The sequence below is a fragment of the Brassica napus genome, chromosome C4 (genome assembly GCF_020379485.1).
Source record: "Brassica napus cultivar Da-Ae chromosome C4, Da-Ae, whole genome shotgun sequence".
Taxonomy (NCBI): domain Eukaryota; kingdom Viridiplantae; phylum Streptophyta; class Magnoliopsida; order Brassicales; family Brassicaceae; genus Brassica; species Brassica napus.
In genome coordinates this window covers 45,115,758-45,131,946 of record NC_063447.1, presented here as the reverse complement: position 1 = coordinate 45,131,946, position 16,189 = coordinate 45,115,758, and positions in this window count along the sequence as shown.

The following is a 16,189-nucleotide window of genomic DNA, read 5'->3' as shown; positions in this document are numbered from 1 at the left end:
CGTGATCTCACTCAAATTACCCTAATGAGTGAATTACTCTCTCAAATAAGAGGTTCAGTTGTAGTACTTAAGGATCGAATTCACATGGAGCTAGGAAACCTAATAAATCTAATCAGAGTGATTAAGCTAGGTTGATTATGATTAAATGTAAATAGCAGGTTTGTGAGCAAGACAGTTGCTCGATTGATTTGATTGGGGTTTTGGTACTTAGATGAAAATAGCTAGACTTATGGTTTTTATTCAAGTAATCAGGATTATAATCCTACAGATGCCTAACAAGTTATATGCATGATATTATAGAGCTCAACGCTTGTAAACAAACCGATTGGCTCTCGCTTTCTAGGTTTGTCTATTGACCAGATATAAGTGTCGATCGATGATTCTATAGGAATATCGATCGATGATTCTATAGGAATATCGATCGATACACTTGTTGTACCGTCGATCGATTATTCGATTGGAATATCGATCGACGCGTTTAGTCAAGTTTTAATGTGCGGGTTGAATGTTCTCACTAAGATTCCTAGATCAGCTCTCGCCTTACTCTAGCAATCTTAACTCAATTAGGATGAATTCAGGGTGAGATGCAAGTGATGACCTTTACCTCAAACTCTTAGATCAAGTTCTAGCTAACTAAACTGGAAACATGCTTTAATGGTAATCCTAATGATGAATATCACAACTTAGCAATCTATAGTTGGGGCTAAATCCCTCATAACCTATTTACCTATTTAGACCCTAAACCTAACAAGAGAACTACTCAGACATGGCTAAGCAATTCATGACAGCAATTAGGTATTAAAACTGCATAGATAAATAGATATATATATCAAAGTAGTTCCAATCACAAATCTCTTTGGATCTTCTCTCCAATCTACTAAAAATCCTAGAAAACCTTTTGCTGTGAAAATAGTAAAACAAGAAAGCACACTTTGCCTCTATCATGTTGGCAAGCTATATATAATTAGGTTAAAACTCGTCAGTAGTAATCTTGTAAATTGGTGAAATCTTGGGCTCTAAGTTGGCTGGAACCAAACAGGTTTCTGCGCGCTTCATCGTCGATCGATGTCACAAGATGTGCATCGATCGATTATTATCTCTGAATGCCGACCAATCGTCTTGCTCGATGGTCAGCTCGGATGCTTTCTCCAAATATCTCCAAAATGCTCCAAAATCATCTATTTCTTCTAAATCACTCCTGATCCTATAAATATATTAAATATACTCTAGAATATAATAATTAGTTATTAAAATACTTATAAACCATGGCTAAAATTGGGTAAAATCCATGGTCTATGGCTTCGCTTTCTTTAGCTTTCAAAGAAGGGTGAAGAGAATGTTATTGCCGATCTCATGTTTCTCAGTTGAAGGCCAGTCATTGAAGCCATGCAGTTGTTAGGCGTCCACTTTGCTTTTGTGAGGCACGGGTGCAAAAAAGAAGGGAGCTCATGGGGGATGAAAAAGTACGCCTGCAAATTTTTCTACTTTGTTTTGATTATCGGACTAAACTTATACACTCAACCATCTCCCTGATTCCTCTTGCTCTTATCGTCGACTCCATCTTGAAGACTTCTTGGAAGATTAGGAGCCAACAATTCTATTAATAATTACACAAACTCTTGTCTGAGACGAGACTTGAATCGATTGTCTTGATTTTTTATTTTGTAGTGGTAAGAGCTCCTGGTATTAGTCTATTTTTTAACACATCTGGTATGATTCTGTTAAACATTCAATTGTCTGAACCGAGCTCTGTGGCAAAAGATGTGTCAATGTGAGAATGATCTGGCTCTGCGTTTGATGAGGGAGAAGAGAAAATGGGTTTAGATTATCTTGGAAAAAAAAACTCCTTTGGTTCGGTTTAATAAAGGTTTTAATTCAAAATTCTTTTTCATTTGCAACAGATGAAAGCCCGCAGTTAACCAAGTTTTTCTTTTTGAAAATTATGATACAGAAACCGAAACCATACCTTCACCTCTTGCGTATGCAGCAGGGTACTCCACAACATTTGCAGAAAGAGTTTGTGGGAATCCTTGATAGACAATCTTTTGAGAGAGTTGACAGTGTCTAACGGAAGTGACGACAGCGTTAGTGTTTAACGAAAGTGACGACAGCGTTAGTGTTTAATTAACACGTGTTTAAATTTTGAAAATTAAATTTCTTAAAAATACGCAAACTATTTTTCATTTGCTAATAAAATACACACTAAATTTTGTTATCCATTAAATACATAAACTTTTGAAATTTGCAGATTTTACACATCGATTTAGACGATGTCAACTATGTTTAATAGAAGTGAAGACAATGTTTTAATTAAACAAATGGTTTAACTGTGAAAAGCACGCTCACCCTCAGCCAATTGAAATTAATTTGAGTTAGTTTCAATTTGAGTTTGACACTCTAATCTGTTTCATCCTCTTTTATTCTCCAAACTATGTTCCTTTTATTCTTTTGTACTTTGATTTCCCTTTATATCGATTCGAAGTGGAGTCGATTTCCATGTTGTGAAAAAGGACGAAGAAAACTACATAATTTTAACGAGTTTCTGATTTTAGAATTAGTTTAGTGTTATGCATTTCTAATTCGTGTTATTCGCTTTGATAGTAGTGATAATGATTCAAGGTTAATTTACATATGATAAATAAATTTAGTGTTATGAATTAGGTTCTACATATATTCTTTCTACTATGATCAAATTTTTTGAAATTTCACCAAAAAAATAATTTACACTATGTAAGCGTAATGGAGAAGAAAGCTAACAATATAATCTATCAGAGGATTTTTAAGGATTTTTTTTCTTCACAGTTTAACCACATGCTCAATTAAACACTAACATTGTCTTCACTTCTGCTAAACATAGTTGACATCGTCTAAATCGATGTGTAAAATCTGAAAATTTTAAAATTTTGTGTATTTAATAGAAAACAAAAATTAGTTTGTGTATTAAACGGGAATCCAAAATAGTTTGTGTATTTTATTAGCAAATGAAAAGATAGTTTATGTATTTTTAAGGAATTTTCTTTTCAAAATTAAACACGTGTTAATTAAACACTAACACCGTCGTCACTTCCGTTAAATATAGTTAACGCCATATAAAATGATGTGTAAAATCTGCGAATTTCAAAAGTTTATGTATTTAATAGGCAATGAAATTTAGTTCGTGTATTAAACGGAGATCCGAAATAGTTAGTGTATTTTATTTGTAAATGAAAATTAGTATGTGTATTTTTAAGGAATTTTCCAAATTGGTAAAACACTTATTCAAATGTATTTTTCTTTTATTTGTGTGTCTTTAAACCTTGAGGCTTTTTCTGTAGTTCAAATGTACGTTCACACGGGTTGCTTAAATAGTTTACTGAGCTAAATTAACATTAATCCACTTGGAGTTTAGCTTTAATTCCCACGTAACTTTTGGACCCATTTGTGAGGCTCATTAGGACTGGTCCAGCAACCACAAAGTTTTGAGACCACAGACATTCCCAAAAGCCTTATAACATCAAAGTCACACTAACACAAAAACTTCATCGACATCTACATCTATAGCATCTGAAGACTAATTAAGTTAAACTTCACAGAAAAAAATAACAAACATACTCTTTACCGATAATATGGTGAAGACAAAATCATATACATTGAGCAGGAGACACGCTTGAAAACTCCAAAGAACGCAACCGTATAGTAGAGGAACTCAGCAAGTGCTCTGTGCTCATAAACTCACCAGGTTCAACACAAAAAAACAGGTCGAGAAGGTAGCTTTGATTTACATCATTTCCATTCAACAGTACTGGAACTGGTCTCGAGACAAAGCGATACCTCTGACCCTGTCATACAGACGCCATGCTTGAGGCATAAAGTCAATCATCCTTGCCATGTTCTGAGCATCAGGATTAAGAAGACGGCCAATAATGCTAAGAGCATTTTCATCGAACAAATGAAACTTGGGTTCATCGGGGAGAATGATCGGATCGTCGTCTTCAAGCGACATAGAGCGGATAGCCACATGAAGTTTGTCTGCCATAGTTCCGGAGACGTGAGATACACGACGGAGGAGAGGAGAACTTTTAGGGAGCAAGTCTGTAAGGGACCCGACTTTAGTGCAATCAGATGCGCAATACTCGGAGATAATTTTAAAAGACAGCATATCAGTGAGCTGGAAATTTGATCAGATGATGGAGAAAGGAAAGGAAAGAGTAATACTCAAGGGGAGGCAAAGAATGGAAATACGTGATAGAGAAGTTTTGAAAAGGGAAAGAAAACAAAGGTGGTGAAAAAGGAAACTATCCCGAAACTACCGTAGCTAAGAAAGCAACGAAAAAATTCAGGTCTTAAATCTTGCTGGATCGATCTTATCTTAGATATTTGTGAAGAAGATAAGATTTGAATCTTCATATCTGATTATCCCTTGGAAAGTTATGTCATCCGAATCTGCAGTTTCATGCACGCGTGTGTTCTGGGACGTGGTGGATTTCCCGTTTCCTAAGGATCTTTTTTTTTTTTTTTTTTTTTTGTTTCCTAAGGATCTTGCTCCTGAAACGATTTATAACAATATGAAATCAATTCTTGAGAAGATGGGTTTTATGGGTGATTTGTCAATCATGGCTTATGTTAATTTGGAAACCTTCCCGGATAAACCAGCTTATGAGAATGCCGGGTTTAGCATCATTCCTCATCAAGAGAGGCATCGTTTTATGTTACGGGACATTGCATGGTGGGAAGTGGATTCGACTTTCACCCCCAGTTTTCATTACAGAGGAAAATATAAGATTAATTTTATGGTAATCTTAAGTGAGATTGAAAAAGAATCGAATTTCGTCACTTTTCTTGAAGACCTGAAAATTCTAGGTTACAATGTTCGCTTAGTAGTGCCTCACGATAACCCCCCATCACCTAGGCTGCTAGATACTACTATTAGCTTCGAATGGCTTTACAAAAGCCTATTACAAACTGGAACCGTACAAATACCTAAGCGGATGACAATGACAAGAGAGGTCGTCCCTCTATATTATTCTCCCATCCAAACCACTTCCTCCGCTCTTTGCCCAGGTGTCTTCTTGGACCTCTCCCCTTTGACTAGATGTTATGATCCTGCTTATATTAGTTCGTACGTTAGAAGATGGATGTCTTTTGGTGGTGAGTTTTCAGTCATGGCTTATGTTGTTGATACCGAAACCTCTTTCCCGGATGGATGGGTTGATGCTTTTACAAAATTTGGAATCACCATCATTCCCCAACGAGCAGATACACATGATCGAGCTCATAGAATGTCAGTGGATATTGTTTTGTGGGCAATGGATCATCCTGCCACCTATTTTCAACCAAGAGATTTGTTTGTTTTCTCTGACAATGTCAAAGTAGGAACGGATTTCTACAATGCTCTTGAAGCTTTGGGTGATAGATATTACAATGTTCGTGTATTACCTCCACCAGATCTCGACGTGAGTATGCCTCACCAAATATTTTTAAACCACATGCCAAGGATCAGCAGAGAGGAGGCCATTGGTTTTTTCGGTGGACTAGCTTCTTTGTATAAATAAGATTTTGATATGTCCCAGATACATGTCTTCTGGGATGTCCAGAGTTGCCCAATTGATATATCAATTATCCTACCAGTTCTTCGCGAAAAGGGTTATCATGGCAGGGTGCTTTTCAGGCCTTACCTTCCATATCAAGGAGATGAGCCGTTGTTGGGTTACAGGGATGATGGTTATGCCCGTGTTCCCAGTATCAAAGTCGAAGGAGATTCATACGCAGCAATTGCTAGGATGTTGTTGGACATACTTTTCTGGGCAATGAACCATGATGATCTACCACAAAATTTGATACTTATCTCACAACCCTCAAAAGACATCGACATTGTTATCCAAGCCTTGGAACGCAGAGGTTTCAATATCATCTTTAAACCCTCTGATGATGAGGTCACCTCACATACCATCAATGACAGCTTTGAGTCGCTTTGTAAAATCCCACCAGACACTGCCAACCAGACCCTCCTAGAGTCACCGTGTAGGACGATCACAGACGTGAGCCGGAAGCTGAAAAGGAGTCCGGTAATCATCTTCTGGTTGGTAGACAGTTGCCCATCTAATCCATATGAGTTTCGTAACAAATTCAGCTCAACTCTTGAGGATAAAGGTTATGCTGATTATGAGTCAGTGACAGCCTATGTTGAAGAGGGAAAGAATTCTGATGAAGTGATCAATGTCTGTAGGAAGTCAGAACTTCAGGTGAGACTCGCACCTGAAGGCGATGAGTTTGGGAAATTCAGTTTGATGCTATTGGACATGATTAACTGGACACAAGCTTCTGGGGCACCCTTTAATTTTTTGGTAATCTCGAAACCCTTTAGAGATGCCATGTGCGACAGTGTCTTTAAAGATGTTAAAAGCAGAGGATTCAATGTTCTCTTTGAGATGATTGATTACATGGTCACATTTGGAAGCTCCCTATGGTCTGCAAAAAGCATATTAGATACAAGTTTCAGCTTCAGCTCACAAGAGCTTGCTTAAGTAACTGCTTTTGTTTTTATGCTGTACCTTTTTCTTCATCTTGTAAATCTCTGATTAATACTGATTCTACAAACATTTTCATTGTCACTCATCTTCATCTTGTAAATCTCCATTGAGTTGAGTGCCCGCCAAAAATATATAGTTAATTATTTTATTACCTAGTGGAATTCTAAACTCTTCTCGTCCTACTTGTATAGTAAGTTAGTGACGTCCTTCAGTTGTTTTTCTGAGAACTGACAACTGACATTCTAGTAACGTACGTCCTTTTCTTTTACTGGGCCTAGTGTAGTTTTTAGACATAGGATAGGGCTAATCAGTTTTATAACAAGATAATCTTCTAACTAAAATGTCGAGACATAAACCATATCTAGCCCAAACTAGCATATCTAACGTCCATCAGATGGACTCTTATCATAAATCTGTTTATGTATAGCGAGAAAAAAGCAAGACCACATGAGAAAATCTGTTGGGAACCGTCCAAGAAGATCAGCCTTGTTTTCCAACCGATAGTACTTTATTTTCATGCAATCTATACTATTAAAAACGATATATAGTTATTTGTGCAGCACGAAATAGTTTATGTTGCATACTCTATATTTCCCACGTCCCCTTTTTAATTATTTGCCCCTGATCTTAGGTTTTAGTATCGGTGTCTACTGTCGAGTCTATATTTGTTTAAAATTGTTTTAGAAACTAGTACAGTTTATAATTCTTTTGAAAATCTTACTTTAAATAATGATCATTTCATTACCTGAAACTTAATTTTAGTGAAACAAATACATGAAAATGAAAGAAAATGAAAAACAGGATGAACGAGAGAGAGTAATGTTTGAATTTAAGAGAGAGAAAAAGAGAGAGATATAATGAGGAAAATAATTTTCTTGATTTAATTGTAGATCTGGGTACAAGTATTTAAAGGCAAGTTGCCTCATTACACAATATAATAAAATATTCATTGTTTTAAAATATCTTTAACGGTCTTCTTCTCTCTTCTTCTTCTCTTCAATAAAATACTCGAGCTTATAAAATCTTATAAAGCCTTATAAAACTTTATAAGTCTCTAGCTTAATTCTCAAGTCTGGCAGCTTACACTACAAGAAAACATCGGTATTCTGACGGACATTCCGACGGAAAATGAAATCCTCAGAATTTCCCGAGGAATTTCCGAGGAAATTCCGAGAAAGCCCAAATTTTGGGTTTCCTCGGAATTTCCTCGGAATATACCTACGGAATTCCGAGGAAACATTAATCCGTCGGTATATTCCGAGGAGAAATGTGTTACTCACAAAATTTCGAGGAAATTCCAACGAACAAGTGATCGATCGATGCGTTTTTGGACATATACCCATCGATCGATCACATTGTTACGCTTTGGTCCATCTTAGTGATCGATCGATGCGTTTTTGGACATAAATCCATCGATCGATGCGTTTATAAAAAAACATTCGAGATTTTGAAACCCAAAACAGTAGTTCCTCGGAATTTCCTCGGAATATTCCGAGGAAATTCCGAGGAACACTTGATATCCTAGATCGATCGATGGGATAATCTCATCGATCGATCACATTGTTACGCTTTGTTCCATCTTAGTGATTGATCGATGCGTTTTTGGACATAAATCCATCGATCGATGCGTTTATAAAAAAACATTCGAGATTTTGAAACCCAAAACAGTAGTTCCTCGGAATTTCCTCGGAATATTCCGAGGAAATTCCGAGGAACACTTGATATCCTAGATCGATCGATGGGATAATCTCATCGATCGATCACATTGTTACGTTTTGTTCCATCTTAGTGATTGATCGATGCGTTTTTGGACATAAATCCATCGATCGATGCGTTTATAAAAAAACATTCGAGATTTTGAAACCCCAAACACTAGTTCCTCGGAATTTCCTCGGAATATTCAGACGGAATTCCGGGAAGAAAAGGGTTTCCTCGGAATTCCCTCGGAATATTCCGAGGAAATTCCGAGGAAATAGGGTTTTTAAACCGAAAACAACGTTTTGCGGTTTGAATAACACCTATATAACCCTTATTAAGTGTCTTACGTTCATTATGAAGTCAAAAATTTGTTCCTTACCCTATAATAAACACTTTTCCGATTGTATGAACGAAATCCCCACAACATAAGAGAAACACTTATACACTTTAATGAACGGTAAATGAAATACTTACAATTCGTTTTGAAATTTGTTATTTCATGGTTTATGCTCATCTATACAAAGAATCCTCAATGGTATGCATTACAATTGTATAAGAAATGAAATACGGCAAAAAAAATTGATGTTTTGAAACCCCAAACACTAGTTCCTCGGTATTTCCTCGGAATATTCTGAGAAAATTCCGAGGAACAATATAAATTAATAGAAATATATGCACAGGATATTCTTTTTCTTCGAATTAATGAAAATATTCCGAGGAAATTCCGACGGATATTTAAGTGGCCGTCGGAATTTCCTCGGAATATTTTCATTTAACCGGGCAAACAAGCCGCCAAATATTTCGCGAAAATTGAAATTGAAAATACTGAAGGAATTCCGACGGAAAATATCCGTCAGACCGATGGTTTTATAAACTCGAACCGCATCTTCTTCCCCATTTCTCTCTTCTTCCTCTCCGGCGATCTCTCTCTCCTTCCGGCGTTCTCCACCTTCTCTCGCGACGATCTCTCCGGCGAATCCTTTCCATTCCCTTACAAATCATGTAAGGACCCTATCCCACTCTCTTAGGTCCTATTTGTTAGGTTTTTAAGTAGATTTGATGATTTTAGAAGTTTTTTGATAGATTTTTGTTAGGGTGATTGGGTAGGATTGTGATTTGTTGTGTAATAGGTTTAGAATTGTGATTTGGTTGTGTTGAATTGATTTAGAACTTGTTTTATAAATTGTTTATTATTTTTATATTTACAAAAAGTTTTTTCTATATAAATTCGGTTTTACAAAACGTTTTTGTATATAAATTCGATTTTTAGATTTATAAAAGATGATTTCATATTTATAAAAATATTTATATTTATTAAAACTAATTTTGTATTTATAAAACATTTTTTTTTTATTTATGAACACTATTTTTTTTATTTTTGTATTTATAAAAACTATTTTTAAATATACAAAACGTTCTTTGTATATAAATTCGATTTTTGGATTTATAAAAGATGATTTCATATTTTAAAATTAATTTTGTATTTATAAAACATTTTTTTATTTATAAACACTATTTTATTATTTTTTGTATTTCTAAAAACTATTTTGTATTTATAAAAAGATGATTTCATATCTATAAAAATATTTATATTTATTAAAACTATTTTTGTATTTATAAAACATTTTTTTGATTTATAAACACTATTTTACTATTTTTTGTATTTATAAAAAGATGATTTCATATTTATAAAAATATTTATATTTATTAAAACTAATTTTATATTTATAAAACATTTTTTTGATTTATAAACACTATTTTATTATTTTTTGTATTTATAAAAACTATTTTGTATTTATAAAAAAATGATTTCATATTTATAAAAATATTTATATTTATTAAAACTAATTTTGTATATATAAAACATTTTTTTTATTTATAAAAACTATTTTATTATTTTTTGTATTTTAAATATGTTTTCTATTTCAATTTTAATTTTATATTTTCGAATTTCAATTTAAAAAAATAAATTTATAATTTTTTTTTTAATTTTGGAATTATTCCGAGGAAGTGTATCCCTCGGAATATTCCGACGACATCTTCCTCGGAATATTCCGAGGAATTTCCGACGAAAAAAGTCCTCGGAATATTCCGAGGAAATTCATTTCCTCGGAATTCCGTCGGAAATTTCCGAGGGATTTCCGAGGAAAGATGAATTTCCGAGGAGTTATTTCCGAGGATTTTTTTCGTCGGTATGTCGTCGGAATAGCGTTATTCCGACGACATACCGACGATTTTTTCCCTCAGTATGCCGTTGTTTTCTTGTAGTGTTACTTCTCAAGCCTGGCAGCTTACTTCTGCTTTATGTCAACACTCCCCATCAAGCTTGACCATATGGAACAAGTCAAGCTTGGAAGCCATGAAGTATTCCCTCATTAAAACTTCAACTAGGTAAAACCCTTTGGGAGAAAACCCAAGTCAAGGAAAAAGAGTAGAACACTTCATGAAGGAGATATCAGTGACATGAGAGGTCTATGAGTCCCAATTTTGGATGAATGAACTCACAAACTTTAGTGCTTGCTGCCTTGGTGAAGATATCAGCTAACTGATCTTCACTTCTAGTATAGCAGGGTAAAATAATCTTCTGCTCCACAGCTTGTCTCACCTTGTGACAGTCAACTTCAATGTGTTTAGTCCTTTCATGGAATACTGAGTTTGATGCTATGTGAATACCTGCCTGGTTATCACAATGCATTGTGATCGGGGTAGTTGCTTCTATGCCCAAGTCTCTTAGCAGTTTCCTGATCCAAATGAGTTCACTAGTTAGCTTCCTCATTGCCCTATACTCTGCCTCTGCACTTGAACATGATATCACCTTTTGCTTCTTGCTCTTCCATGTGACTAGGTTGCCTCCAATGAAAGTACAATAGCCTATTGTTGACCTCCTGTCTACTCTATCACCAGCCCAATCAGCATCACAATATCCCACTATCTCTGTACTCTTATTGCAACCCATCCAAACACCTTGACCAGAAGCCTCTCTTAGATATCTCATGATCCTTTCCACCATATTCCAATGATGAACCTTTGGTGCTTGCATATGTTGACTGGCTTGATTCACAGCAAAACAGATGTCTGGTCTTGTAATGGTGAGATAGATTAGCTTCCCAACCATCCTTCTATAGAGCTTGAAGTCGCCAAATGGAGTATCCTCAAACTCCCCCTTACGCAAGACTTTGTACCCTTCTTCAAGTGGTGTCTTAGCTACTCTTCATCCAAGCTTTCCTGCCTCATTTAAAAGATCAAGTGTGTACTTTCTTTGAGATAAGAAAAGCCCCTCTTTAGAGCGGCATATTTCTTCCCTAGAAAGTACTCTAGCTCACCTAAATCCTTAATATCAAAGCTAGATTTAAGGAAAGCTTTCGTAGAGATGATACATTCCTTGTTGCTTCCTGTGATGATGATATCATCCACATAGATCAATATCACCACAATTCCTTGCTTGCTTGTGAGAGTGAATAGTGAATGATCAGCTTCTGACTTTACAAATCCTCTTCCATTGAGAGTTGTACTCAACTTGTGATACCAGACTCTTGGTGACTGTTTTAATCCATAGATTGTCTTCTTCAACCTTAGAACATTTCCTGGCTTGACCATGTCTTCCATACCAGGAGGTGGTTTCATGTACACCTCATCCTCCCGCTCTCCTTGTAGAAAAGCATTCTTGACATCCATCTGCCATAAGTCCCATTCCAAGTTCACGGCCAGAGAGAGTAGGATCCTTATAGTATGCAGTTTGACCACTGGTGCAAAGGTGTCTAGGTAGTCTTCTCCATAGACCTGAGTGTACCCTCTTGCAACCAACCTTGTCTTCTTCCTTTCTGGTTTTCCATTAGCAAGGTATTTGATGGTGAAGAGTAGCATGCTGGTCACAGCTTTCTTGCCTTTAGGTAGCTCAGATTCAAACCATGTATCATTCCTTTCCATAGCACCCATCTCATCTCCCACTGATTCTCTCCATTCATCATCTTCCATTGCTTCTTCATAGGTCTTTGGGATGAAGTTTTGGTCGAGATTGGTTAAGAAGACTTGGTGTTGTGGAGGAAAGGTTGCCATTGAGCAAGTTGCTTGTATGGGATATGCGACCGCATTGCTGTTAAAGTACATCTTCGTGTCGATCCAATGAGATGGAGTTCTCACCCTTGTGCTTCTCCTTAATGGATGTATTTGTTGGTCTTCTGCCATTGGGTCTTGTACCACTGGCTCCCCATGCTCTTCTTGGGTATGTTCCTCACTAGCCTGATCTTCTTAATGTTGTTCCTCACACGCCTGATTTGTATCCTTTTTGTTGGTCCATCTTGATCATGGGATGTCCATGAGTCATTTTCTCTGCCCCCCCTCAGGATCAAGCTGGACTTGCTCAGAATTTGGTGTTGCTGCTTCATTGTGAACATCATCTGGTGGGGATTGAGAGGTTCTAAGGACCTCACTACTCATAGGCTGAGTGATTCCTAGCTCTCCATAATGGTTCTCAGGTTGTTAGCCCTATCTGATGGACCATGTGAGATATCTCTAAGGTTTTCCCAATTCTTCTCATCATAGTACCCCTTTGATTCCACAAACTCTACATCCCTTGACACCATCACCCTTCTTGAATCTGGTAGATAACAATTGTATCCCTTTTGCGTGTGTGAGTATCCAATGAACATGGCCTTGATACTTTTAGGTTCAAGCTTGTTCCTTTGTTGACCTGGTATCAATACATAGCACACACACCCAAACACACGCAAATGAACTATCGGAGGTGTCGTTTTGTTCAATACCTGAAATGGTGAGATATCACTGAGGACTCTAGTTGGGATTCTGTTGATAAGATAGCATGCAGAAACCACAACATCTCCCCAAAATCTCTTTGGAACATTGGTGTGGAACATCATACTCCTTGCAACCTCCATGAGATGGCGATTCTTTCTTTCAGCCACATCAATTTGTTGTGGTGTGTATGGACAGCTTGTTTGATGGATTATTCCTTGCTTGGCTAGATGATTTTTAAAGGCATGGCTTGTGTACTCTCCACCATTATCATACCTAAAAATTTTAATCTTAGAGTTGAAATGGTTAGTGACATAGTTCTGAAAGTTTATAAAGGCTTCTAAGACCCTATCTTTACTTGAAATCAATGTGAACCATGTATACTTTGATTTTTCATCTATGAATGTGACAAAGTATTTATGGTTTTCCCTAGAAGCAAAAGGAGCAGTCCAAACATCAGAGTGAATTAAATTAAAGCAATTCTCATAGATAGTAATAGATTTAGGAAAAACAGATTTGCAATGTTTACCAAGAATACAAGCCTCACAACTTTCATTATTAAACGATAGATTAGGTAACAACAATTCTAGTGCTCTAGAATGAGGGTGGCCTAATCTAGCCTGCCATAACTCATCACTTGCTAAAACAGAAGTAGATTTAAAAGCATAAGGTAAATCCGATCTAAGCTTGGTGTTTTTAAGCACATAGAGCTCTCCATTGCTTACACCTTTTCCCAGCATCTTACTGGTCTCAATATCCTGAAAGCACACCTCATTAGGACTAAAAATCACATTACAATTAAGATCATTAGTAGCTCTTTTCACAGATAACAAAATTTGATGTGAAACTAGGCATATAAAGTGCTTCAGAGTCTTTATCAAACAATTTCAGGTTTCCTACTCCAGTAATGGGTATACTATCTCCATTTGCAATTAGAACACTCCCTAGAGTCGGTTTGACATTGCTAATGAGATTTACATCCCTAATCATATGATGTGAAGCTCCTGAGTCAATTATCAAGGGTCTAGTGGTTTCAGATGCATTAATAATAGAGTTTAAAGCATAACTACTAAGGTTACCAGAGTTGGCATTGAGAGCCTTTATAAGAGCCTCAAGGTCAGACTTGCGGATGAAAGTATCCTCATTGGATGATTGAGAAGTGGCTTGAGACCCTGATCCAACCACACAAGTAGTTTCTGCCATGGCTCTCCCATCTTCTCTCATGCGCATAGTAAGATAGTTTGGCTGAGAACCTTCTTGAGCTCTAGCTTCATGAGCTCGGCCTTGATTGTATTTGTTGGATGAAGCTGGCCTGAGGTGAGGATGGAGAATCCAGCAGTTGGTTTTGGAGTGACCAATCTTCTTACAATGTTCACAAGTTACTTGTTTATCTCCTCCACCACCTCTTGGCTTGAAGTGGGTTTTGTTGGCTGCAGCATTCTCCACCTTCTCCACCTTGTTGGCCATATATAGCTCTCCTTTCCCACCAAGCAGACCATCTGAGCCGAGTTCCTTTTGGAGTTGAGCACACACATCATCATAGCTTGGGAGCTCCTTAGCTCTCAATATGTGCTTAAGGACATCATTGAAGCTCGGGTTGAGTGTGAGAAGCAGTCCAAATACTTTATCTTGCTCACGCATTTCTTCAATGATGTTGGGGTCGTTTGTGCTTGGCTGGAGCATGTCAAGCTCAGACCACAACTGGCTATACTTCCCAAGATGCTTGGTGAAGTCCATTTCCTCTTGTTGCAAGTTATTTATGGCTCTCTTCACCTCAAAGATCCTGGTCAAGTTTGAAGTGTTGCCATAAATCTTGTGAAGAGTTTCCCACAATTGCTTTGCGGTCTCACAATGAGAGTAAGCCTCCATTATTGGAGTATCAAGCGAGCCTTGCAAGGAAGACAACACCATGAGATCTTCCTGGCCCCATTTGCCTTCATCCACCACTACAATCTCCTTGCCGTCAGCTCCTTGGGTGATCTTTCTTGGTGCCTCACTCGTGGTGATGTGCTCCCATAGACCTCGTCCTCCAAGAGCATTTTTGGCCAATCTAGACCATGTAACGTAGTTACCTCCTTTTAGAGTAACCAGAATCACAACAGGCTTGTATTGCTCCATCACTTCTTTTTGAGTTTGGTTTGAGTTAAGTAACTGTGGAACCAGAACCAGAACCAGAGAAATGAGCACAAGCAAAAGTAGATCTATTATCCAATGGACAAAGACAGATTCTTGCAAGAACAGAGAAATTAGATGGTTGGAATGAAAGAGAGAAGTAAAGTAAGAGTGTTTGCGGAAGCGAGTAAGAGGTATAGGAGCTTAAAGCTCTGATACCATGAAAGAAAATGAAGAACATGATGAGCAAGAGAGAGAGTAATGTTTGAATTTGAGAGAGAGAGAGAAAGAGAGAGAGATAATGAGGAAAATAATTTCTTTGATTTAATTGTGGATCTGGGTACAAGTATTTAAAGGCAAGTTGTCTCAGTACACAATATAATAAAATATTCATTGTTTTAAAATATCTTCAACGGTCTTCTTCTCTCTTCTTCTTCTCTTCAATAAAATACTCGAGCTTATAAAACTTTATAAAACCTTATAAAACATTATAAGTCTCTAGCTTAATTCTCAAGTCTGACAGCTTACTTCTTAAATCTGACAGCTTACTTCTGCTTTATGTCAATAGAAAACACAGTACTGATTCTACAAACATTTTCAAAACGAAGAAACCTACATGAACGACAAAAAGTTTATGATACTATAGGTTTTATCGCACACCTACAATAAACAGCCAATGCATTTATACCACAATAGACATTTTATGAGTTTGTTAATTTTTAAACATGAAACATTGATTTTCTTCTTACATTCTCCAATTACTCACGCATAACGTGCTTGCAATAAAAACTCTTGTACTCTCCTTTAGTTTGCTAATAATATTTTGTGTGACCTTTGGTATGAATCGAAAAACTGGAATCTCTTCCTATTGTATTCAAAAAAGAAAGAATTATTTTAAAGAATAGAATGTACTCTCTTTTTTTTTTTTTTTGACAGAATGTACTCTTAAATAACTTTAGAGTATATGCTGTTATCCCGTCATATGTTTTAGATTTTACGATATGTCAGTAATATACTATTCTAGGAATTCGAACCAGATATATTGACCTGCGTGGTGTATCTCTTGTCATATCTGTCTTTTGACCAAGAGACTTAGATTTCATTTCTCTTTATTGCTT